Source organism: Lepidothrix coronata, unplaced genomic scaffold (genome assembly GCF_001604755.1).
Source record: "Lepidothrix coronata isolate B3197 unplaced genomic scaffold, Lepidothrix_coronata-1.0 Scaffold136, whole genome shotgun sequence".
NCBI classification, from domain to species: Eukaryota; Metazoa; Chordata; class Aves; order Passeriformes; family Pipridae; genus Lepidothrix; species Lepidothrix coronata.
This window is the reverse complement of record NW_016690316.1, coordinates 434,648-458,600: the sequence shown is the minus strand read 5'-3', so window position 1 is coordinate 458,600 and position 23,953 is coordinate 434,648. Positions and strand designations below refer to the sequence as shown.

Here is a 23,953-nt window from a genome sequence, read left to right as displayed (position 1 = left end):
GTAATTCCTACAATACCAGTTATGGATGCTTCCAAGAAAGACAGCATCTATGGTTTTCACAGCCCAGCAACTTGAACATATTTTCCTTTTGTAAACCCAAGTTTCGTAACGGTTGAAAGGGAAGTTAAGTTTGATAAGTGCTGAAGTAAATCTCTAATTGGAGAGAACCTGTTAAGTCTCTGCACAGACTATATTCACTTAATGCTAAAGAATAAGGACAACATAGGACATCAAGATTTCTCTGTGTTTCCTTATTTATTTGAGCAAGAAGACATAGAGAATATATAAGCAATATGTTTTTCTTATCCCATAAATTTTCCTTAGGGCAATTTCAAGGATATTTCCCTTAAAAAAAGTAGAGGTAAATCTGTAAGAATATTAGTGCTCTTAAAGACACATCTTTACAAATTAATACATTACATTAAACGATATAATTAATATGTCAAGAAATGAAGGTCTTATAATTCCATAAAAATATTGATATTTCAAAGTAAGACTTTGCAACTTCTCCAGTGTTCACATAGAAACCATTGTGGTTTCTATGGCATAGGAAGAAACAATTGTAGTTTTGTACCAGTATGTACTTTCTTCCAAACTATATATATATATATAAATTTTTTTTAAAGTGGTTGAATACCTTAATCAAAATTCTAGCATGAAGTCCTACTATCAACCATGGCTAAATTTACAGCAGTTCTAAAGCCAACATGTCAGGATACCTGGAGAGACAATGCATGGATTTAATATTGTTTGCCAGTGGGAATTCTTGGAGCTCAAAGTAATAATGTCTTCTACACTAATGTGCAGTGAAGTGAGTGTAGCATTAATCTTCATAGAAAGTTCAGTTCTCCTGAGAATATGGAAGGATAATATAAACCATGGTAATAGGAGGAAGGAACCAGGTAGCATGGGGTTACTTTTATATAATTTCAATCTGGTTAAAGAAAGTCTTAATTTTTTCTCTCTGTCAGCATTCAGGATGATAGATAACAAGTATCTCAGTGCTGTGAGCATGTTTATATGACTCATACATCTTTGTTGAGTTTGAAATTTTGAGATTCAATTAATAAAAAGAATTATTAGATTACTATAGCATCACCTTTTATGCTATTTACGAGAGAATCTGGCTATTTCAAATGCCCTATTTTCCAGAGGCTACATTTCTGCTATGAAAAATGTGCTTTAAGCTGAATCTTAATTCATAATTTGCCACCTGAGAATCAATTATTTTGCAGTACTCACTAATGTAGCAAGAATTTGTTTGACTGTATATAGGGAAAGGGATAGAAAGCTGAGTGACTTCAAACTGGGGCTTACTTGGTAGTACAGAAGTGTCCAAATGGAAATGTACCACTGTGCTTTGTTCTTTCCTTTACAGATATAAAAATCTTGGTATTTGCAAAAATAGTTCATTGTTGCTCCTTTAATGAAAAGAAATTTTACTTTGACTGTAACTTTCTCCTTTCTTACTATCAGTTTGATTAGAATCTCATCAACATTTTAAGCATGACTTTACTTCAAGATCAAAGGGATGTGGGGTAAGAAGAAGTAAATACCCTGACAGTCACTGAACTTGATGTTGCAATGGAAGAAAGCATGCTGAAGTACAAGAGGGGATTTGATAAAGAGGTCAGAGTTAGCAGGAAGATAGACTGGTGATCTGGTAGGGGAGCTGTGCCCTGCATTCATTGTGAAATGCTGTGCAGGAGCAGCAAGAGCTTTTTTTCAGATCTGTCAGAAAAGGATTTCTGTCTCTATGGCTAATCCATGTGACAGCCTCAGCTCACACTTTCTGTTAAGGTCAGCTCTCCAAATACTTGGACAAAGCAATACTCCAGGGAGGCAGAAGGAGTGAGATGATGGGGAGACTCTAAAGTTCATGTATATTCACTGAACTGTGCCTAAACCACCACGACCTCACCATGCCTTGTGTCTGCCCTGCAGCTCAACTACTGTCGCTGTGCAGATCAGGCATATACATTTACTTGCACTGCTGAATGCTAGGCGTGGTTTTCCACACCTAAATTTTCTTACATGTCCTTTGTCATTTTAGAAATACTTTCTGAATCAATTCCATTCATTTTTATAGCTGAGGAGGCAGGACTCATGTCGTGGTACTTTGTGCAATGGAAATTTCAGTGCCACCAAGGGAACAGGCCTGTTCAATACCTGTTTGCAAATGAGAAGACATTGGATTTCTGACTACAGTGACATATTTAGGTTTAATTTATGGATGTTTATGCAGCACTTTTAAATTCCTGGACATATGTATCACACTGCAAGAAATACAGTGCAACTTCCTTGCTAGGGTCTTTTATTGCACACAGGAGCAACCCAGACCCTTACCAAAGGTCCTTAAAGTCAGTGAAGCTCGTCAGCTGAACACAGTTCTGGTGGGGGAGTATCTTAGTTATCCTGGACTACAGTGAATAATTAAAAAATCACTTTGTCACTCACGTCCTATTGAATTTTCAGTGGGAGCTAGCTAAGTAGACCATGATGGTGTTTCTTTGATGCAATGTAAGCTGTATTCAAGTAAAATTTTGGTCAGACTGCTCCAAATTCCCACTGGATTGATCCCTAGTAGACTGAATGCTGGCAGTAAATTTTATTTTCTACTCTTTTCTTCTAAACCAGGGGATGTTGGCCTGAGGACATTCCTGCCTCACAGTTTAGTCACCTTTATTCCTTTCTCTCATGATGTATTTTGTTCTGCCTTAATTTTGAGGATAAGATATGACACAATGAGAATATTGGCAAAGCTTGTATTTCAGTGATTTACTTCAGTTTTATAGCCTAAAAGGATATAGTGTTTCAAAAATCTCTCACTTAATGTTTTGCCTATCAAAAGAGTACAAAACCTTCCAATTTCCTATACAATGAGTTATCCACCATGTACAAAGGCATTACCGGTGTTTCCAGTAGTCTCCTTTCTTGCCCGTTGTTGTTACTGAAATGCTGGTCACCCTTTTTCCTGGCTTATTATCTAAAAAATTTTAGTAGGTGCTGAGGTAAAATGCTGCAGTTGAGGATCACTGCCCTCCTTTGCTGCAGTGCTTGTATAATTAAGACTTTCGTCTTCATCAGTTTAAACTGGATGAGCAAAGATTACAGTTACTACAGGTACTACATCTGTTCCTTACACAGTGCCACTAACAAAAAAGATGGTTTCAAGATGTGTTCTGTGATATATATATATCTATTTGCTCAAAAGTGGGGATGGGGATGCAAAAAACTGTCTTTGAAAGGAAGAGATTAATCTATTGTAGCCCCAGGCAGCAGTGATTTATATTTAGGAATTTATGAGAGCTTTACTCACGTCTTCATTATTTAGTAGAAAAAAAATCCATACCTATTTTTGTAAGTGCTGTATTGACATGTTCTGCAGATGTTTCTAGGGCCTGTCAATACACATTAAATGTATGCCATTTTCAGTATGTATTAGTAAAAAAAAATAATCCAAACGGGACTCCTTCTGTGAAATATATACTATATGCATCTCTTCAATCTGTTTCTCTAACCAAGCTTTGAACTCAAAGGGTCAAGGTTAGTGGAAGAACAAAGTAGTAGGGCACCACTGCTACAGTGCTTTGCAATTTAAAGAACATTGAAGTCACTTTAGTATTTCAGGTCATTCTCCTAGAAGAATAGAGAGAATAGAAAGGTAAAACTGTTTTCCAAGTCCAAGAAAGACTAACTCCCACAGTCAGATCTGTTTCAGGTTGTGGGCTTGAGTTCATAGTCTGTCATTCCTGTAAAAGTCTGGAATGAGAAGTTCTCTTGCCATGATTCCCCAAGTTCCTGGGGATAAACTTGTGCATTGGCCTTTGTCCTTAATCTGGTGTTTTGTATGTTATCAGTCACAAGAACCACATCCTTTGGGTGCTTCTTAAATTGACTCTCAGAAGTTTTTAATGGAAAACAATGGTTCCTGTTTTCAGCTTGTAAACAACTTCAAATTCCCATTCTTGGACCCCTTGCTCTATAAAGGGGCATATCACCAATCTCTAGGAATTTAGTTAAAATCGTGGCTTAATGCACAACATTTTCATTGCTACAAGTTTGCATAAAATTTCACTGTAGTTTTTATGTGCCAGTCAGGTGAACCAAATTAATACCTACTGTTGTACCATAGTCTTAAAAAAACCCCCAAAACCCAAAAAAACAAGCAAAAAGAAAAATAAAAAGGTCAGAATTAATTTGGCTGATGCTGTAACTTGGAAATTTTTCTTTTTTGGCTGGTTTGGCGGGTCTTGACTAAGAAGGATTGAAGTTTCTGTTTTGCAGTCAAGCTATTTAATATCTTCAGTTTGGTTTCAATGGAAGTTAATGATAGAGGCACAATAATTTGAGACGTGTACTTGAAACTGAAAGTATAGTTCCCTCCTCTGTGCTTTGGGAAATATTGTGTTACACAACAGGACAGAAAGGATTGATTTTTAAATACCTGGAGAGCTTTCCAAGTCCAGTGTAAACAGCAGAAATTTAATAATTACAGCTAATTAGTTGACCAGATAACAAAGAGCCGTGGCTCATGCCTATATGCCATGAGGTTGTGGGTGAGCTTGGGAACTCAGTGGGCTGACCTGCAAATTAGTTATGGAATGAATTCAAGTAGATACTTTCTGTGAAATTGGTGCTATTTAGGACATCAGAATTATGTAAGGATGAGTTTTTCATTGAAGTCTGAACGTTTTCTAGCTTCTATCTTCAATTTCCCAGATCTTCATTTAAATGGACAATATTAATTAATGAAAATTGCTTTTTGAATCATTATTTCAAAGAACTTCTTTTATTAAAATAAATTTGAGAATACAAGTGTTCTACAGGGAACCCATAGTAAATTAAAAAGGGCTTCTCCTGTATTACATATGATGGGCTTCTCATTGTTTAGTAATTTATAGCTGATACAATAGTGATAAATTGACTTTAGTCTTGCAGTGATTCATATGTCCTAAAGTACAGATACCAAGTTAATAGGAAAGTTTAATGAAATATGAATCCTACCTTTCTGAAATGAGTTACTGTCCAGAATTCAGAGCTGCATCTTTTCTTGGTCCAGGTAAGTAAATGGTACCATGTAATTTGAATATAGTGGGGAAACCTTATCAGGAAGTTTACAGAAGATTTGGATAGTCAATTAATCTCTATTTACACTCTACTTACACAAGTGTTTGTTCTCCCACTGCAATATGACAGTATATAAGTTGATGGTGGTTCTGTGTACTGTGATTTTTCTTTGTGGGAAAATAACATTAAAGTTAGTGAATTGATTGTTTGTTTCATAAAGATGTACCTCCTTAATTCAATAGATTGGAGCTCTTAGGAGAGAATGAAAGAAAAGGATTTGTCCTTTTAAAAGAGGGTTTGAGATTAATTGGGGCTTTGTCAAAGGTAGTTATGTACCTATCCGGATCTAAAAAGAAAAAGTAAAAAGATTAAAATTTTTGTCAATTCACTCTTTGACCCACAGCACGAAGTTCTAAACTTATCAGTTTTGCTTGCACAAATAGTAATGGGAATTGAATTCCAAAGAAATAAGCACAATAATTTGTAAACAATGAAATTTAAATGCAAATTTTGAAGTATTAATGATAGATGTATTTTCATTAATTTATTTATAGAATTCTGTGGGGTTTTGTCTGCCCGATTCAGACTAAGTGACGCAGCATCGATTCTTAAAAATGCTTCTGAACAATTCAGAATTACAGCAATTACAATATTTTCTAAATATTTTCAAGAATAATCATCATTGAGAATACTAAAATCACTCACTGATGAGTTCACTTAAGTTTTTTTAAAAGCTGAAAACTAGATGAGATCAATTTTTCTTTGCAGATTATTTACTTAGCTTTAATATAGGCCATTCATAGTGCTTTCTCTTATGATACCTTAAAAAGTAGAATGTAATTTATTTTTGTAATAACTCATTTCTTTACTGTTTGGCACTCTGTTGTTAGGGAAAGAGTGTCATGATTCTTTAAGTCTCAGAAATGGAAATGGGGCTTTTTGCAGAGTCTGTTTTTATGTTGTTATTGGCAGGCATGTTCTTAATCTTGCTTGTGTTAGGTAATTACTAATGTCTTGTAGTTTAGCAAAGTCTTTTTAAGTTATTGGTTTGGAGTTTTAGGAAGAAAGGACAAAATTGGGAGAAGATACTTAATGGAACTTTATGGAAATGAAATTTTTAAATAATATGGTTGCTGCTCTGGCATGTAGTTTATGTTTTTTGCTTTCATTTGCTTAAAGGACAACCTGAATCACTGAATGTTTGAAATCACTGAATATTTGAAACAATTTTTTTCACAGTTGCAATCATTCCTGTAGAGCAGGCACACACTGCAGCATAGATTTCATCAGGTTCATATAGAACAGACTGTGGGACACCAATAAGGAAAAGTGATTCAATTTTTCCGTTCTCTTCATTGCAGATTGCATTTTTTTGAATTTATGAATATGTAAAGTTATCATACTGAAATTATTCTAGAATAGGTCCAGTGAGACTTTTACCAAGTAATTCATTTTTCCTGCTAGAAGCTTTTAATGTACCTTTAGCTTGCATACCTAGTTCTTCAGTACCTTAGTTCTTGGATTCCATTTATTTAATTAATTTTCATGGTCTGTGTGTCTCAGATCTCATGATAAAAGCCATAAAAAATGTCTGTGTTTGTGGGCAGCTCTCAGCATCACTGAATTACTCATCAGCCTCTTGCCCTCAGCCACATTCGAAAGGAAACCTGTAATTAGCAGTCATCGAGAAGAAGGTTCGGGGTAATTTGATTGTCTTTAAGAGAGTGTTGGATTGAAAGATGCCACATGGATGATAATAAACTACCTTTTCCTGAATCAAGTTAATTCAAACTAATACAGGACCAGCCTGAATAATATCTTCTTGTTTCTCTTTATTACTGTTTCAAGAGAGTCATGTGAAAAGTTGGAAGGTCTTTATGTAATATAAAATTATGGCTTTCTGTATGGGCATCTATCAATAATTATATTTTTCTACTTAGATTTTCATGGTTTTTTGTTGTTATGTTTTTTTTTTCAGTTGGAGATTTTGACTGTCTAGGAATTTCATGTTTCTATTTTTGTTTGTTTGTTTTGGTTTTTTTGTTTTTAATGAAGAAATCTGTAACATAAAGCTTTTGCAAAATCTGCCATGTTATTCTGTAAAAAGGAGTGCAAGTTTGCTAGTAGTTTTTATACCTCAAAATGCAATCAGAACAACTCATAAGGTGCTTTTCTTGAGAGCTGATTGAGACAAATAGTCTTCTCCAGAGCATGAGTCAGAACATTTTAAATGAGGCTACTTCTCTGAGTCTTTTAGGGGAGATAATGTTTTTCTTTGAGAAAGTGTAGAAGCCAAGGAAGGTCATTCTTTTAGCTTGGGTACCTAACTCGTTTTCCTGAATTGTGTGTTACAAATTCTCCTGGCAGTCTTCTCAAGAAATTGCAGCAGTCACCAGTTCCTTTGGGAGTTACAAAACTGCAAAGATTATTCAAATCCAGGTTGTTCTGGGACATCAGCAGATGCCTATGGCCTAAAGACATGGAAATCTATAGGAATACCCCTGGTACATGAAATATCTTACTTCATAGTGATATTTAAAAAGCTTCAGTTTTGATTGCTAGAAGCTTAATTTTGGAAAAAGTAATGCTACTACTGATATATATTTTACTTCACATTCAAGCTGAAACATTTCATAGAGAACAAATTCGCTCTTTTTAATATTTTCTGAGCAAAACAGATTGAGGATTCTTTAAAGCTCACTTATTACAGGATGGAAAATGAATGTGACATTGCAGCAATGCTTGTGATAGTTTTGTATCCCCATGCCATGAATGTTATCAAGTTATATTTGTTAATAATTTTGAAACCTGCAAGGTAGTAGAAATATGTACATAATATAATACCAAAAATCAAATCATTACATCTTTCTTTTTAGTACAAAAATTAAATCTTATATTTAATGAATCAGACACAAATGTTTACTGGAAGCAAATGGTCGTATGGAGATATTAATTGCTTGATCTAATAACAGTTTTTTAACAAAGCCATGATTTAAGGCTACAATAATGGAAAAACCATTCAAAGCTTTTAGAAGACACTCAAAGAAATTTTATATGTCAACTTGAGAATACTCTTGCCTTAGGATTGCAATGCACGGAGGGTTTGGTTTTTTTTAAAAGGGTATGAAAGAGAAAACATTACCTGACTAACTGCAGGCCAGAGCCTGGAATCGTAGTTATGGGGAGAAAAAAAATGCAGCATTAAAATGCAGATAAAAAGGAATTTTTAAGAATAGAAAGCAGTCAATAAGGTAATTGATGATAAATTAATTAAATTTATAAGTTATAGAATATGTTATTTAACTCCTAAAACATAATGTGTATGTGAATAGAGTTTAACTTATTTTTGTCCACTTCTAGGATCTCACTGAATTTCCTTCCAAAGGTCTGAGCTATTTCCAGAAACAGGAAAATTCTTTGGAGAAACACCAGTTAAATATATCCAAATGCTTCTGGTAATTCTGATAGCGTTCATAGTTTCTGTGTCACTCTGAGTTATGGAGGATAGGTCATGTAAGACAACAACTACAGCAGAAAACTAACACATTTTCTTATTTTATTGTTACTGAGCGTGCAATATTTTCGGCCATCTTTAAAGCAGAATTTAGTACTGGTTATGTGGAGAGCAAAAACTTTAGTTATTCAGAATCCCTTTGATGTGTGGAAATTGAATAGAGAGAGCCTGAGATGATGCTGGAGGAATGAGGAAAAACTTTTGGCTCAGTCACACTTTCAGAGCATTAATTGTAAGTAAAAGTGGTAAAATTCTGCTGTGAATCACTCAGAAGTCAAGAGTGATTGAGCATTGTATAAAGCATTGATTTAGAAATGCATTAAACACATACTTTAGTACTTCTGTGAAATTGTTGCCTAACTGTGCAGCTTTATTGGGAGAGTATAACTAGAGATGACCAAAAAAGTGCAGGGAACAGAGCCCAGTACAGAAGTTTTTCGAAGTTTGAAAAATCCATTATTTGGGCTTCATTGTCTTATCATGAATCATTAGCTTCCATCAAGCCAGACTGCAGGTAAGGTAATAGAAAGGCTGGAAGTCATTTTGGGTTGAGGAGAGAAAATTTCACTTATTTCATAGACAACTTCTTGTCTTTCTGTAGCTGTAATTAAGGGAAACCCAAATTGCAGATGATGCTTTGTTGCAACTGCTTTTTGTCTTCTACTGAATTTTGTTCTAAACACAACAAGCTGCTGGATGAAAGTGTCATAACAATAGAGTAGAAGAGTGGGTTAGCAAATGGGGAGGACATTTTCTGGCAGAAAAGTGGGAATGCAGAGAAGCAATGTTGATTATTGTTATCCTTCCTTGTAACTAGGTCTCACAGCACATTCATACTGTATTTAATTAATATCCTTGATACATTAGCAACTCCTTAATATTGGTTAGGAATTTTTCTGCTTCATTGGGGGCATGTTAATACAAATGAAACATTGCATCATCTGGAAGTGAAGATTCTTGCCTCTTTACTGTAAAAATAGGAAGAGTATATCATGTTAAATATTTTTTCAAGGCAATGCTAACTCCTTGTTTCGAAGTTTTACTGAGCCCTCTACAAAATGCATATTCATGTAGAGGATCTCAGTGTTTCTGCCTATAAGAGAGTTAAGCAATGCTTGTACTGAAATATTTATTCAGAAAACTTGATTAATTTGCCATTAAAAAGGGAATGATCTTTCTTTTTTTTTGTGAGATTATTCTGGAAATGTGAGATTATTCTGAAAAGCAGTTAGTTTCATTCTCTGTGCAATGAAGGTGACTCAGTATTCCTTTACAGCGCTAATGGGATGTTACATGGTTCCAAGCCAGAGTGGGTTTCTCAGTAAGGATGAGGGCTGTGTGATGAGAAAGTGGCTGTATGCCTGGGCAGCCCTGAAGCCAGATGACAGCTGGTTCCTCTTCTCATAGTATGTGCTGATTTCTTAGCTACTTAAATTTGCTTTAGTGAAATCTAGACCAGCTTATGATTCATGGAGACGTTTGGATCTGTTTCTGATTCCATTACTGTGATTGCCCTGCAGACCCATTATGAGTTAAACATTCAAAGTCTGAATGCTGCTGAATCCTGGTTAGATGAATCTTCGTTTTGTAATTATTTCTTTGCCCCAGTGTGTAACAATAACAAATCTTGATCTCTTTAATGGCAGCAGATTTTTGTTTATGAAAAGTTATTCACTACTTACTGTTTCTATATTCAGTCTAATTGAGATGAAAGACTTTGTATATGTAATTACATTCCCCTGAGATTATTCAGGCTAATGGTTTATAGGTAATTTAAGCATTAGATTTGAGCTTAAACAGGAAATTATTTAATGTGATTTCTGTAGTCTTTGGCAGTCTTTGTGAGAGCTTTTCTACAAGCTGTTTTTACAAGTGTATAGTGATGATTGAGATCTAAAATTGTCTTTGAAGGCTCCATGGGCCAACTAATATGCTGGTATTTTAGGCTCTATTTTGGTGAGGTTGGGTTGCTGTAGAAAGCAGGACCTCTTGCATTAACAAATACTATGAATGTAGGTTTTAGTCTTTTAAATGGCTATTGGTGAAAAATAGTTGCAAACTATAATATTTCAGTCACTGAGGTCACAGCAGAGCGTTATTTGGATAACTTCAGTGAGTTGTTTCAGAAGGCCTTTGCAAAGATGCCTTGCATTCTTCTCTACTCAGGAACCTCTGTTTGTCAAACAGTTTCATATGTGATGACTAGTTTTTCTGGTAGAGACTGGATAAAGTGTCATTAAAATAATATTTGTGATGTAATAGTCTCCAAACTGTGTCCTCTTCTTAAATAAATTTTTCCTACCTTTGCATGTGTCAGTACAGTTTGCAAAGATAATGTTTTCAGCAAATTCAGTATTTCAAATTCTTTGCATGAATTATTTTGCTTACATTTTCTTTTGTCACTTTAATGCCAATCCTATTTATGGACGTTGTTCTGCAATAGATACTTGTGTATTTAAATATTTTATGGGTGCTATTATTATACTGTCATGAAATTATTAGTATTCTATATGTATTTGAAAAAGTATTTTCTATAGCATCTTCCAGTTTTTGGTCCTTCTTTGTATAAAATCTAAATTAGAAAATAGTTATAAATTTAGTGGCTGTAAGACAATATGGATTGTATTTTGTTATAAATTCATTTTTTTCTTCTTAATCATGCTGAGCTTAGACTTCCTATTTGTTGACCTAAGTAGATGAAATAAATAAGTACATTTAAGAACTAGATTATTCTTGAAATAAAATTGCAATATATTAAGTACAATAACTTTTAATTAGTGCAGCTGTTCACCTCTCTGAGCTTCAGTCATCCCTCAGTAGTCAAAGCAAGTTTCTCTTCAGTTGTCCCTTTCTGGAAAGTGGTTGTTTTCCAAGGTGAAATGGATTGTGCTTGATAACGGAAGTGTCATTTTATATGTCTGTAATACTGTCAAAAAGAATAATCATTAATCTATAATATTGAAATGATAAAATTCCAACAAAGCCTGCTTTAATAGCAGAGCTGCCTAACACTTGTTGCAGTAAGTGCAGCAATGCACTATGACAGGTTCTGATTAAACACTGACTCTGATTAAAAACAGGTTCTGATTGATCAATCCCCTTTCTCGCTTCCTGCTGTGGACAGTCATGGGATTTACTGAAACACCTCACATTTCTTATTTCTGATTTTTCTAGAGAGAAACAGTGCCATGAAAAAATTGGTCAGTGTACTTGTATTTACAAAAATGACTGTAAAATTCATTGGAATTGATAGATAAAGATAAAATCCCTTTCTGTGCCACTTTTGCTCTTTTTGCATCACTTGCACTACGCAAGTGCTTAGAAAAACAATCGATTCAGTTAATGCAATTTTTTTACCCTAACCCAGGACCATTATCTTTCATATTAGGACAAGTAGCACATAAATGAAAAAAATTGCTTAATATTTACCTAAGATACTGTGTTTGTAACAAAAAAGATCCTCTTTTTTATTGTTGACACTTTTTCCTTTTTCTGCCCACTCCCTCCAGCCTGCCAAAGGGTATTAATTCTATTTCCCATGTCTACACATGAATCAGACTGGCCTCTACTTTACTGTGAAGTCTGTTCTGCAGGGTGATGTTCAGATAACTCTAAATGATTAAATGAAATAATTTAACAACTCACAGCGCAGTAATTAATTTTTAAAAAGCAACGCGCTAAATATTGTTGGATAGTTGCTGTCACTGCAATATTGTGAGAGTAATTTGATTTGTTTATTGACATCCCTTTCCTCTGTACTTTGCTCTTATTTTTATGCCTTCCTCTTTTGCTAGTGTACATGTTCACGGTCCCGGTTTAAGCTTATGCATTCATTCTGAGGGAAATTCAGTGACAGAAGAGGTATTGGAATTGGAGGTTCCTGAGCCCTATCCATGACCTACCATGCTTTCTTTTAATCTCCTGAAATGTTTCAAATAGGACAGGGAACCATACAATTTTAAACCCTTGGACCCTACAGTGCATTTAATATATTTTCTGTGATATTTTTATGTCTTAGGATTGCTCTCTGTATTTTTTTATGTCTTATCCCAGGATATGTACAGAGTGATTTTACCTTGAGATGGAAGGTTGGTACAAAGTCTTTATGCTCACTGGATGTAGAGGGGGCAAGAGATCCTATGGCTTGATGAGGAAGACTGCTTTTATATATAGGAAAAAATGTGGTGCAGATAGAACTGTCTGGGGAGACCATATGGGGCCCTGAGATGTGATCCAGTAACTGTGTCATTGATCTAAATGACTAAAGCAGCACTTCTGCCCTGGGTTTTAAGGGGGAATTCAGATATCCTCCCTCTGCACAAGTGCTCTCTGTGGAGCAGTTTTTTGGGCTCTCTGGGACAGTGGTGTATCTCACCCTTAGCTAGCTATCGAGATGCTTTCATGTCCTCTGAGCTTTGAACTGATGATGGGCATTGTTGCTTGAGAAATTATGTGTTATTATTTCTATTAGGTTCAGTGAAGTACGTGGTAACAGGTTTGCTCAAGAGACTATCTCCCTGAAAAAACCATGCCACTGAGAAGAAAAGAACCTTCTGTAAGAAGGTACAAAAGCTGGTGATGTCTGTGCTTGGTCAGGTTAAATTTATTATTAGCAATTACTTGGTTCTTCGTAAAGCCCAAGTGACAAATAAATGAATACTGAGGACAAGGAATGAAAATGTGGTTATGTGAATTCATTATAAACAAAGACATTAATCCATTTTTTACTTTCAGTCATTTTAGAAAAAAAATTTTTACTAAGATTTAATGGTCTACCAAAAATATTCTCGTGGATGAAAGCTAATATTTTTTTGCCTTGATTTTCATAAAATAAAGTCAGTATACCCACTTTCTGATTAAAGACCTCCTGTTTTTCAGACAGTGATGACAAGAAAAAAATGCTTTTTGTTTGGATTTAGTAGAAATAGGAAGAACTATACTACTATGGGAGCATCCAGCTGAAATACCATTGTCTAAGAGCTCCAAAGTTTAGTTATATGTACACCCCATATCCATTTAGTCTATGATTTATGAAGAAATAATACTATTCTGCTGAAGTTCTTGCTTAAGTTTAGGGATTGCACTGAGTGTATTTAAATCAATTTCTATTTATTGTCTTAGTGCCATTTCTGAAAACAAAGCTGTATGGTCGTGCTATTAAACAATCACTTTCTCCTACCCCTGCTGTTCTGCTTTATAGTCTCCACCGTGTTCTACCACCTCCCAGGGCAAATGTAACAGCTGCTGCACTGTTTGCTTCTTCTTGTTTAGTATTGATGTATTTAGGATTATGGACTTTGTTGCTGCCTTAATGAGGTTTAAAAAAGAAAATCAGAACATCAGCTGACTAACAGAATGGAGGATTTTGCACCTGTGTGAATGATATTAAATTGATAGTCAGAAAAAAAGAAAAATAATTCCACTTTTTTTCAGAAAGCTTTTCTCTCTGTTGGTAAAATGACACTTAGGAATGGTAACACTAAAAATGGCTAGAAGATTAAAAAAAATAACTACTCACCCTAAATCAAAACAAAGCATAGATGTGATCTGCAGAGCTTTTAGTACTGGCTGTCCCCCTGCCTCTGGACTGCATCTTTAAAAGGAAGGATGTGTGTTCCCTCATTGCTGAGGCAGCAGTGTACACTGTTCTGTACAGTGGAGATTGGTCTTTTCTTACACCAGTTTTTACTGCTGTTTCTCTTGTGGTCTTCCAGCTTCTCACTTGCATTCATTCTGTGATTGACCTGGGACACAGAAGTTGTTTGGTTTTTTCTCTGCATAGCTTTATTTTACTTTGTTTGCATTAACATAGTTGCTAGTGTTAGAGCCAGGCTGGGAAAAGGAAGGCATATTTATGACAAGGCCATTGGCCTTGTTTTTATTTGATGGAACTCATAGCTAAAATCAGATCTGTCAGTGAACTCAGCACTTTACTTAAAGCTGCATGGCTTTCTTCACCACTGTTTTCATCCTCAGAATTGTAAATCAATACCCTTTGATCTAAACATAAAAGCCTGGGAGGCTTATGTTGCAGATATCTTCCCATGTGCCTTGATTCATTCAGTTCTATTGCTAAATCTAGTCTAAGGAAATCAAAAGCAATACTGAATTGACAATTAATAGCTCTCTCAACCCTACCAGAAAATAATTTCTCAGAAAGTTTTAAACAAACTTTGCATTGTACTGGTCCATTTTTAGTATTCCACTTAGCATATGCAAGTAGCTTTTTGAAAGCACCACATAATAGCTGAAATAGGAACTTTAAATGCTTTTTCCTTTATTAAAAGCTGAATTTTCTGAGGAATAGTAAAAAAGAAAAATCAAAAGAATATGGAGTAATACATCTCAAATTGCTGAAGGATTTTGAGGAACAGACATGTTTTGTCAACTGTACCGATTTTCACTATATGGAGTAAACTGTAACTAAACTAAAATACAGTTGCCTTCAGTTTTTGCAAAAATCCATTCTGTAAGCTTTTCAGTGTCTTGTTAGTTCACTTCTACAGATACACTGAGTGGTGTGTCTCTTTTGGTTGCTATTTCATCGTGATTTTCTCCAAGATGCCAGGAATCTTCAATGTCTATTAATCAGCTCTTACAAACCTATGCTTTCTTTTAAATGATTCTATGAGGCAATAATATGATTTGAATTCAGAATTTTGCAACATATTGGAGAATGAAAATGTGTGGGAAACAGAAAATTGTTGTTTTGGTTGAGTTTAAAATAAATAGCAGTATCTCTGCCAGTGGGACTAACCTGGGGTGACTTCATGAAAAAGGAAAGCTTTTTGCTGTGTAACTTATGTTATAATCTGGTGATTAGTCATTAAATAACTCATGTCTCCAGCATTTGAGCAATAACTGCTGTTATGTCTGGGAACTCAGCTCCTTTGACAGAAGGATATCTTATTTCTGGATGTTTGCCATATAGGGACAACTCATCCATTACAAATGGTTTGTTTGTGACACTTTCCTAATATTTTCAGCTGTGAAAGCTTTGATATGGCCTGCTGTAGTAACAGCTTATCCTGAGGAATGTGGGTATATGGGAAAAATTTTACTGTCACAAAAATACTTCACAAAAAGAAACCTGGCATGACTAGTGAAGCCTACTCTCTGCTCAGGATTTATCTCAGTATAAGTGAAAGATGATTTTGACCTACTGTTTTAGACTTTTATTTATTAAAATAATCCTTTTTAGATGCTACCTAGCTTTGTGTTTGCTAGTTAAGGTAGAATTCAAGTATAATCACAGCTAGCATTTATGGGGCAAAACTTTTCATGGAGAAAAGTCAATGAAATTACACTGGGAAAATAAGATTGAAAGTGAATGGACAACTGTTACAAACACATTCTCCTGTGCAAGTCCTACAACAGTTAGTATGTGATCATCTGCTGGAAAACAGCAATTAATGAAGCTTGGTAGAAATCTGCTTTTAAAGTACTCATCTACCTGGGGGGGGGGAAAGCTATTTCAGTTAATTGCATCTTTGCAATTGGAATTTACTGAAAAGCATGGCAATTTAACATACATATAGAAGTGGTTAGATTTTCTACTCTCAACAGAGAGAGATTTCCCATTTAAAAGTTAAAATAATCAAATATTTCTGAGATAACCTGACTTTTGTATACTCTGTAACAGTAGGAGCTAAAACCAGTCCAAATCATTTTGTCTGAAATTATCCATCCAGTTTTGAACTTTCATTCCAGCTCAGAAGAATGAGAGTTCTAAAAGGTCCTAATAAGGATTTTTCTAGTTTTTATTTTATTAACTTCTTCAACATCAAGGATGCTGAATTTCTTTAAATAGGTGGCAGTGAACACCTGAAGTAATGCTCCAGAAGCTGATCATTGTTTGCTGCTGGAAGAGGAGAGTCTGGAGAACATTTTGAACAGTTTTGATTTACAGTGAAATTTCCAGTCTGTCTTCTGAATTGCCATCATTCTAGAGTAGGAGTGATACTTTGATGTCTTGTTATCATCATGCAGTGTGGGCAAACTAACTCTATGTATATTGATAAGAGAGAGATACATAGAGGGAACCTATGCAGTCTTTAAAATTCTCAAATATTCTTCACTGAAATGTCTCATTACTTCTCTGCTTAATAACAGTTGCTTTTGCCCTTGCTGCTCACTTCACATGGGTTCCTATACTGTGAAAGAAGAAAGTATCTAATATAGAACTGTGAGATAAAAGTGCAAAAATTCTCACATATTTTTGTTCTCCTTTATCAGTCTGAAATAACAAGCGCTAGAAGAGGGAATTTAAAAGCTTTGCTAGTTCTCTTTTTAGTATACTAACCCAGAGTCTTCACATTAATTTCAAGTGAGAGTTTTATCACCTAATTGCCTTTTGCTACCAGCTGGACATCTAGTCAGAACTAAGTGCTTAGGAGAACCTGTGAGGTTTTGAGTTGCTTTAGGTGCCTGTCACAAGCAGACTGTGTCATTGCCCAGAGGAAGTTCTCACCACTGACTGTGATGGGAACCTTCCAAGCTGGGGAGGAAAGCTGCCTGATCCCTGCCTGATGTTAGAGGAGATTAAATTTACCTGTGGAGTTAAAGCAAAGTCTTTAGTCAACTTGTTTATAAGTGCTCTTTATAGCTGAAAATAATGCTCAGGTATAAAATACACTTAAGTAGAGACTTCAGGTATATATATATATATTTATATTTACTGGTGAACTTGGAAATTCCAGAAATTTCTCAGGGATTCATTTATTGGGACCAATTATACATCCTGACATGTTAATCAGTATTCCCATTGTAGTCACAGGACCATGTTGTCCTGAATATAAATGCATGACTATTGCTCTCACCCAACATAATTCTCATGGTTTTCCACTCCTCTGTGTAATGTAGTGGAGTTTGTAGAGTTTGTGAAATTTTTTTCATGGCTGTAGGGTTGTTAAACTAACAGCTAACAGGAGAAGACCTATGATCCCAACTCTAAAGCAAGGCATGCTCGTTAATGGTAATAGGTAATATGAATTTTCCAGCTTTCCTAAGGAAAGGGAGGAATGGCTTTTCAAAAAAATGGAAAAAAATTTAATTACTTGGGAATTGTTTTGGAGAGGTAGAGAGAGAGATTAATGGTTAAATATGTTTGGATGCTTGAGAAATAACCTTTTCCCATCTTGGATACTGTGGAAGGTGGTACATTGTGTGCTTTAGTAGGTGGAAGACGAATTTTACACTTCTTTTTTTTTTTCCTTAATTTGTAATTTTTTCCCATTTCTAGCTTTTGAATTTTATTAAAAGCAAGAACAAAAAAAAATCGCTATGTATTTTCTTCCTGAAGAATTACGAAGGTGGGTTTTGAACTTTTTTGGTTTGCATAAATCTTCATTAGTTAAACAGCAATAGTTGGTTGCCTAATAGCTAGCCTGCAGTTTTCTGATGAACACAGTTCACACGGTAGCTTTTCAAGCTGTAAGATGAGATCCAGTATATAATCGATATGTATATCTACACACAAATGCATGTATTTATATAAGCTAGGTTAAAAGAGGGTAATTTTAAACTATGCAGAAATACTTTAATAAGACTGATTTTTTCAATTCTTTGTATGAGTATAGCCATCCTATCTGAGACAGCAAATTCTAAAAATCTCACAGACTTTCAGAAGGCCCCCATTCTTCTCTTGCTTGCCCCCACCACTTGCTTTCCTTGGAATGTACAGTAGTCTATCCATGACAAGCAGGAGTAGCTCACTCTGCATCTTCCCAGCGATGACAGCATCCCTGACTGCTTCACACCTCAGAATCTGACACTTCCTAAATCCAATTTTGTCTTTTCTTGAATGAAGGTCCCAAATCTTCCTTCAGACGGTCTTCTGATATCTAATGAGGTTTTCATTTTCCCGTAGGTGAAATGGGACTCTTAGGATGACTCTTCCTGTTGTCAGAGATACCTTATTACTATTTGTATTAGTTATGCTTTCTCAGTTCAGTTTGAAGAAATTACTGTCTGTCAGACACAAAGATATAACAGCTGTCTGATATTTATACTTTCGGATTAATTCTAGGAAACAGTGACATTAAGCTGCATAAGTTCAAAAAGGAGCCATAGCTCTTCTTACAACACAGAGATCTAGTGCTGTGGGTGATGTTCTGCCAGTGGGTATGAGAGTGGGAATTAGTAGACCTGAGGCAAACAGAGCAATGCAAATCTCAAGGGCTTCTGAAACACAGAATATGCAAGCACGATTTTGAAAACGCACATTGCTGCTTCCTCTCACACTATCCACCTTACCTCTCTTCAGCTTCTAAAAATCAATTTGATGTGACTGCCTCTAGTTTGAAATTAGCATGATTTAACCTGTGATACAGGAAAAACCTTTCTCCACGGAAAAGGCCCTAATGGGAAATCTAATGATAGCATATTCCCCAAGGAAAGCTGCCACCTTAGACTGTGTCCCTGTAGGAGGGAAAGCGAACAACTGCAATATTCCATGTATAAAATGTGTGTGTGTGCATGTGTATGGTGACATGACACAATGCTTTGTGGCAGCTTTTTTTATTCTGGGTTCTTCATATGACAGATGAAATGATTTCTGTAATTATTCTTAGGTATAAGACCCAAAGTCAGTTCTGTTAATACTTGGACTGTTTGGCATAAAATACATTTAGGTATCTCATTTAAACATCCCTCTGGAAAAAAAGCTCTGGAAATCAGAAGTGATTGAATGGATGAACTGTAACTGTATTGCTTCTAGGCCCAGTAAAAAGGCAAGTGTAACAGGCTGATTTTCATTTCAAATGTTTCATTTGCAGTGAAGTTTCATCCCAAGGCTTACATAACTAGACTTGCTTTCCTTGTAGCTGAATTAGCTCTTGTTTTACTTCTAAGTTAAATTAAGATCATTGCCATTTTATGTTAAGGAGTAGGAGAAAAATGAAATGTATCCTTACTTTAGCACAAAATTGTATGTTAACCATAACCAGTGATAAAATACTACTTGTCATTACAAGTCTTTATTACTGCTTATGATTAGAAATAGGTGAATTATATAATATGACATACCCCTGAGGAAATTATTGCATGTGTATCTATGCCTTATTTTAAAATAATTGATAGGTTAATAATTTGATGGGAATATAGAGTATTTTAAAAATATATAATATAATTAGTAAATTCAGGAAGAAAAATATATGTAGTCTCCTAAAGCCTGAAGAGGCTTTGTTGCATCTCTATTTGTTGCGTAGCAGTAATGCAGTTTTTATTATTCATTTAGAGAAAACACTGCTTAACTTTGGTGAAATTTTTTCGCTCTTTCTGAACAGTCAGTGTGACTTCCGTCATACATTTTTAGGTTTCCAGCTGGGCTGGTTTCCTTTCATTGCAAGATTGAAGTCAGTCAGTGTGTCTCCAGGATTACTGAATGGTTGAACCCACCTCAATGGTGTAGGGTCAGCAGAACAACAGTTTTGCAACTTATATGCTTAAGAGAGAGGGAGTATGTCCAGAAAAATTCACTCAAGTCATCTATCAAAGGTGCCAGCGCAGCTGGTGGCTTTATTTCTCAGGAAAGCAGAGAGAGATGGAAGGGCATGAGGGGAGATTTTATTGATTGCTTTCTGGAAAAATTATTCTTTGAGCTACTCTTGAAAAGAATGTAATTTGCCTGAGGTGTAGCAGGAATAGTATGAAAAGCCCTGGGAGAAGTACTTCCCTGATTTATATGGATATAAAATTATGCCGTTCTCTCAGAGCCAGAACTTGTATGAAGAGCTCCACGAGTGTCACTACAGATGAATGTGACTTCGTGTGTTTGATAATGATACGGGTAACTTTTGAATGATCTGTTGGAAGGAAAACTGGAAGAGAGATTTTTACTTCTCAATGAACTCATGTTCATGTAATAACAAAGAAGTTATCATTTTGGCTCTGGCCTGTCTTTGCTTAGGCATACCTTGTACTAGCTTGCTGAAGTGGTGGGCAGCATCTATATTCTTGAGACAAAAAGAGTACAGAGGCTTGGAGTTAGCATGGGTGTTGCAGAAATCTGGACCCTTCAGAAGCACTGGATGTATTTCATTATAATTGTCTTCAGGAGAGTCTTATAAAAATGCCAAGCTTTGGTAGGTTTATTTGTCTGACATACATTATGTCATACTCCTGACTCTTGCGTTGTCTGCCCATCTGAACACTTGAAATCATCTTGAACCTGATCAATCACTATCAATTGATGAATTGCCAATGGAGCTAAGCAGATATATAATGCAGAAGAGAACTAGGCCTTTAAGTTATTTTATCTTTTGTCTCAGTGTAAGTGTATTTAAAAGTCTGTTCTGTGTGGTAAATGCTGACTTTCTAACTGTTAAAATACAAAATATTGTGTCATCAGTAGAAGACTCCAGGAGAGGTCATAAAGGTATTTTATTCTGTTTAGCTAATTTAGGCTAAAATTTTACACAGGCAAATAATTAACTGTGGGATGTAATGCTCTGACTGACTTACAAGACTGCTTTCTTTCCCATTTCTGTGATGAAAGCCTTGAAAATCTGCTAGTGAATATATAATACTTTTAACCTGTACTGTAATGTTGACTGTTTTAAGATCTGAAGCCAAAAGCATTATCCTCCTTAGAGCTGTTCAACTACCAGTTTCAAGTTTATCAGTTTTTCCACGTGAGATTCTTTGGATATAACTGCCAATCTGTGATTCAGATACAGGCTCATCTCCCACAAGTGAAAGCAGCTAAAATAAAATAAAATAAAATAAAATAATCTCAGTTTACAAATTATTGTATTTTATATATATGTATTTGCCATTTTTCATTATTATAAAAATCTGATAAATGAATTTAACTTGATAATTAAAATTTATATAAATATTTGTGGAAGACTAATCTTACATATTTAAGGAAATAAAAACAATTTTTAAGAAAATAAAACATGAAAAGAACTTGGTGTTCCTGCATGTGACAGGTGAAAGGTCTAAAATCTGAGGAAATTGAATGTCACTCAGTTACTATCAATCTTCATTGCTCCCTATCACACCACAAAAGAACATAGTTAAGTTTTCTGAGTTACAGATTCTTACTCTACAGCCATACACTGACATAATTTCATACTGACATTAATGTAAAATATTTGTAAAACAATCTTGTTGCTGGAAAACACTGCTTCAGTAGTCAAAGTGATGGAGTCAGGCTCTGAATTTAATTTTGATTCACTATATTGTTTCTTAAAGTACTTGCAGACTGTATTTGTATTTTTGTGTGCAAAATTCATGGATATATTTACAAAAGGTGAATTGTTTTATCTTCCTCCAGACTAAGAAGAGAGCTATATAATTTGAAGTTCACAAAGATGGTGATCAACAAGCCAGCAGAATTATAGATGGAGCTGTTCTGTGGTGAGTAAACTGAGGCTTTCATACAATGAGCTTCTTGTGTGAAGATTCTGTGGCACACTCCTCAAATAAGTAGAAATTACAAAGTAGCAGTTATTGATTGAAACCTCAAAGAATTACTCCTACAAAAATAGTATTAAAAATGAAATAGTTATTACTGTTTCACTACTTCAGCTAAAATATTCCATTCTAGTACGGACTTTTATTTTTTTTTTGGTTTGATTAGCATTCTCATATTTTCCTGTCACTTTNTGACATCTAATGCTATATGTTGTAGTTGTTTCATCAAACAATATCATGAAGAACTTTTGATTGCTGAAAAACCTCCTACTCCTTGACAAGCTTTTATCTGAATATCCCATTGCTGCTCTGTTTGCAGTTATGTACTATCGAGTGGCACTTCAGGCATTGACTGTGTAGGGACCTGACTGTCTTCATCTATTCTGGTCACATTTGGCAAAGGTGTAAAGCCCATTCTTGCCAAAATCAGATCAATTCTCACTAGAGACTGTAACTGGCTGGCAGTGAGGATGCTCCTCGATGCAGCCCGTGGCCAAACAGCTGAGAGAGAAATGCTGCCGACAGAGCAGGATTCTTCCCGCAGGGCTCAGCTCTTGGCGACAGCTGAACCAAATGCAGGGGTTCTAAACTGCTCCTCTGCTCTCCTGATATGCATAGTCACCACAGTTCTAGGAAAGCAAAACCCAAGTTATCTGGAAGTGAATGTTAAAATACTAAGCTTTGTTCCTATGAATTTAGTCTTTTTTGGTCAGACCGTGCAGAGGAAGAAATAAAAAGGAAACTAAAATTTAGGAACTTGAGGAGTAAGGCTGAATTTGTGTAGTGGATTAAAGGGAAATGCATTCATCTGAAAGTTACTTTGCGTGCTGATACCAGGTTTTATAGCTGATAAATTGATTTAAGGATCTCTTGATAGTTGCAGAGAAAAAAAACCCAACTAGAAATTCCAGTGAGATTTTCCTGCTTAAATACTTTTGAAACAATATACTGGTGGCTAGCATGGAAATGATGGCTGGAAAAACTGTTGCCCAAGTGAAGACCTCTTCCTAATTCTCCTTCAAAAAGGAAGAAAGTTTGAAGCTGCAGAATTTTTCAAGAACATACAGAACTTCTCTTAATGGATTAGCCGCACTGTTTTGTGTGGCTTTTTCCCCTCTTATCTGTGCAGTAAAATGTGTTTTGCTATGTAGAAGCACTGAGTGACTAACTTCCTCCCTCCCCTGGGAATAAACTGAAGACTTTATAGCAAGTAGATTTTGCTTCTTGTAGTTGTAATGAACCACAGAGGGCTTGTCAGTAAAATTTATCTGTGTATATATATTTTGTGCACATCTTGTAATTATATATTTGTCTATAATATATATATATGCTATACGTATGTATATGTTCAGTACACACATGTGTATTGATATTATATGTATGTATAGTTATATATGCACATGTATGAGAAAGAAGTCAAGAAGTGGTCTTTAAGCTCTGTGGAAGAAATAGAAGATAGTGCTGTTACTTCCAATATGTGTCTCTTGGGAAGTATCATTTAGCATGACTGTTGGATAGTAATGACTCTTTTCAATGTTTGCCCACTTCAAGCAATGATATGACCATTGTTAGATTTATTAAATTCTTTCCTCTGCTTTTTATCTTTTGCCCAAAGTTTGTTGTCCCATTCAGATAGCTTTTAACTGGTACTTTCTGAATTCATTCACACTCAGTTCAAAGGTTTTTGTATTTCTCTGGCAATGGTGCCTAAAATGAAGAAATCCAGCACACCTTGTGATTGAGCATGCTGCCAACACAACAGATGGATGTGATTGTTGGCAGCCAAGAAGCCTTATGAAACATCGGTGTCAAATCATTAGAGACAGCATTTTTAACTCAAAAATATCTGTTAGATGTTCTGGGTTTATGCACATGATGGAGCATAGTCTAATCAGGTTGACTGAGTTATTTTAAATTTTAAAATACAATGCTTGAGTGTATAGTTTGAGT

General features: G+C 35.3%; 1 long non-coding RNA gene across 4 annotated transcripts in view; it reads left to right on the top strand.

Moving 5' to 3' along the window:
• Positions 1-23,953, top strand: part of LOC108503342 — a 174,130-nt gene that overhangs the window by 51,259 nt on the left and 98,918 nt on the right. For all 4 annotated transcript variants that reach the window (XR_001876806.1, XR_001876804.1, XR_001876807.1 and 1 more), the window contains one exon: positions 21,864-21,946. This is a non-coding gene — a long non-coding RNA (uncharacterized LOC108503342). The remainder of the gene's footprint in view (positions 1-21,863; positions 21,947-23,953) is intronic.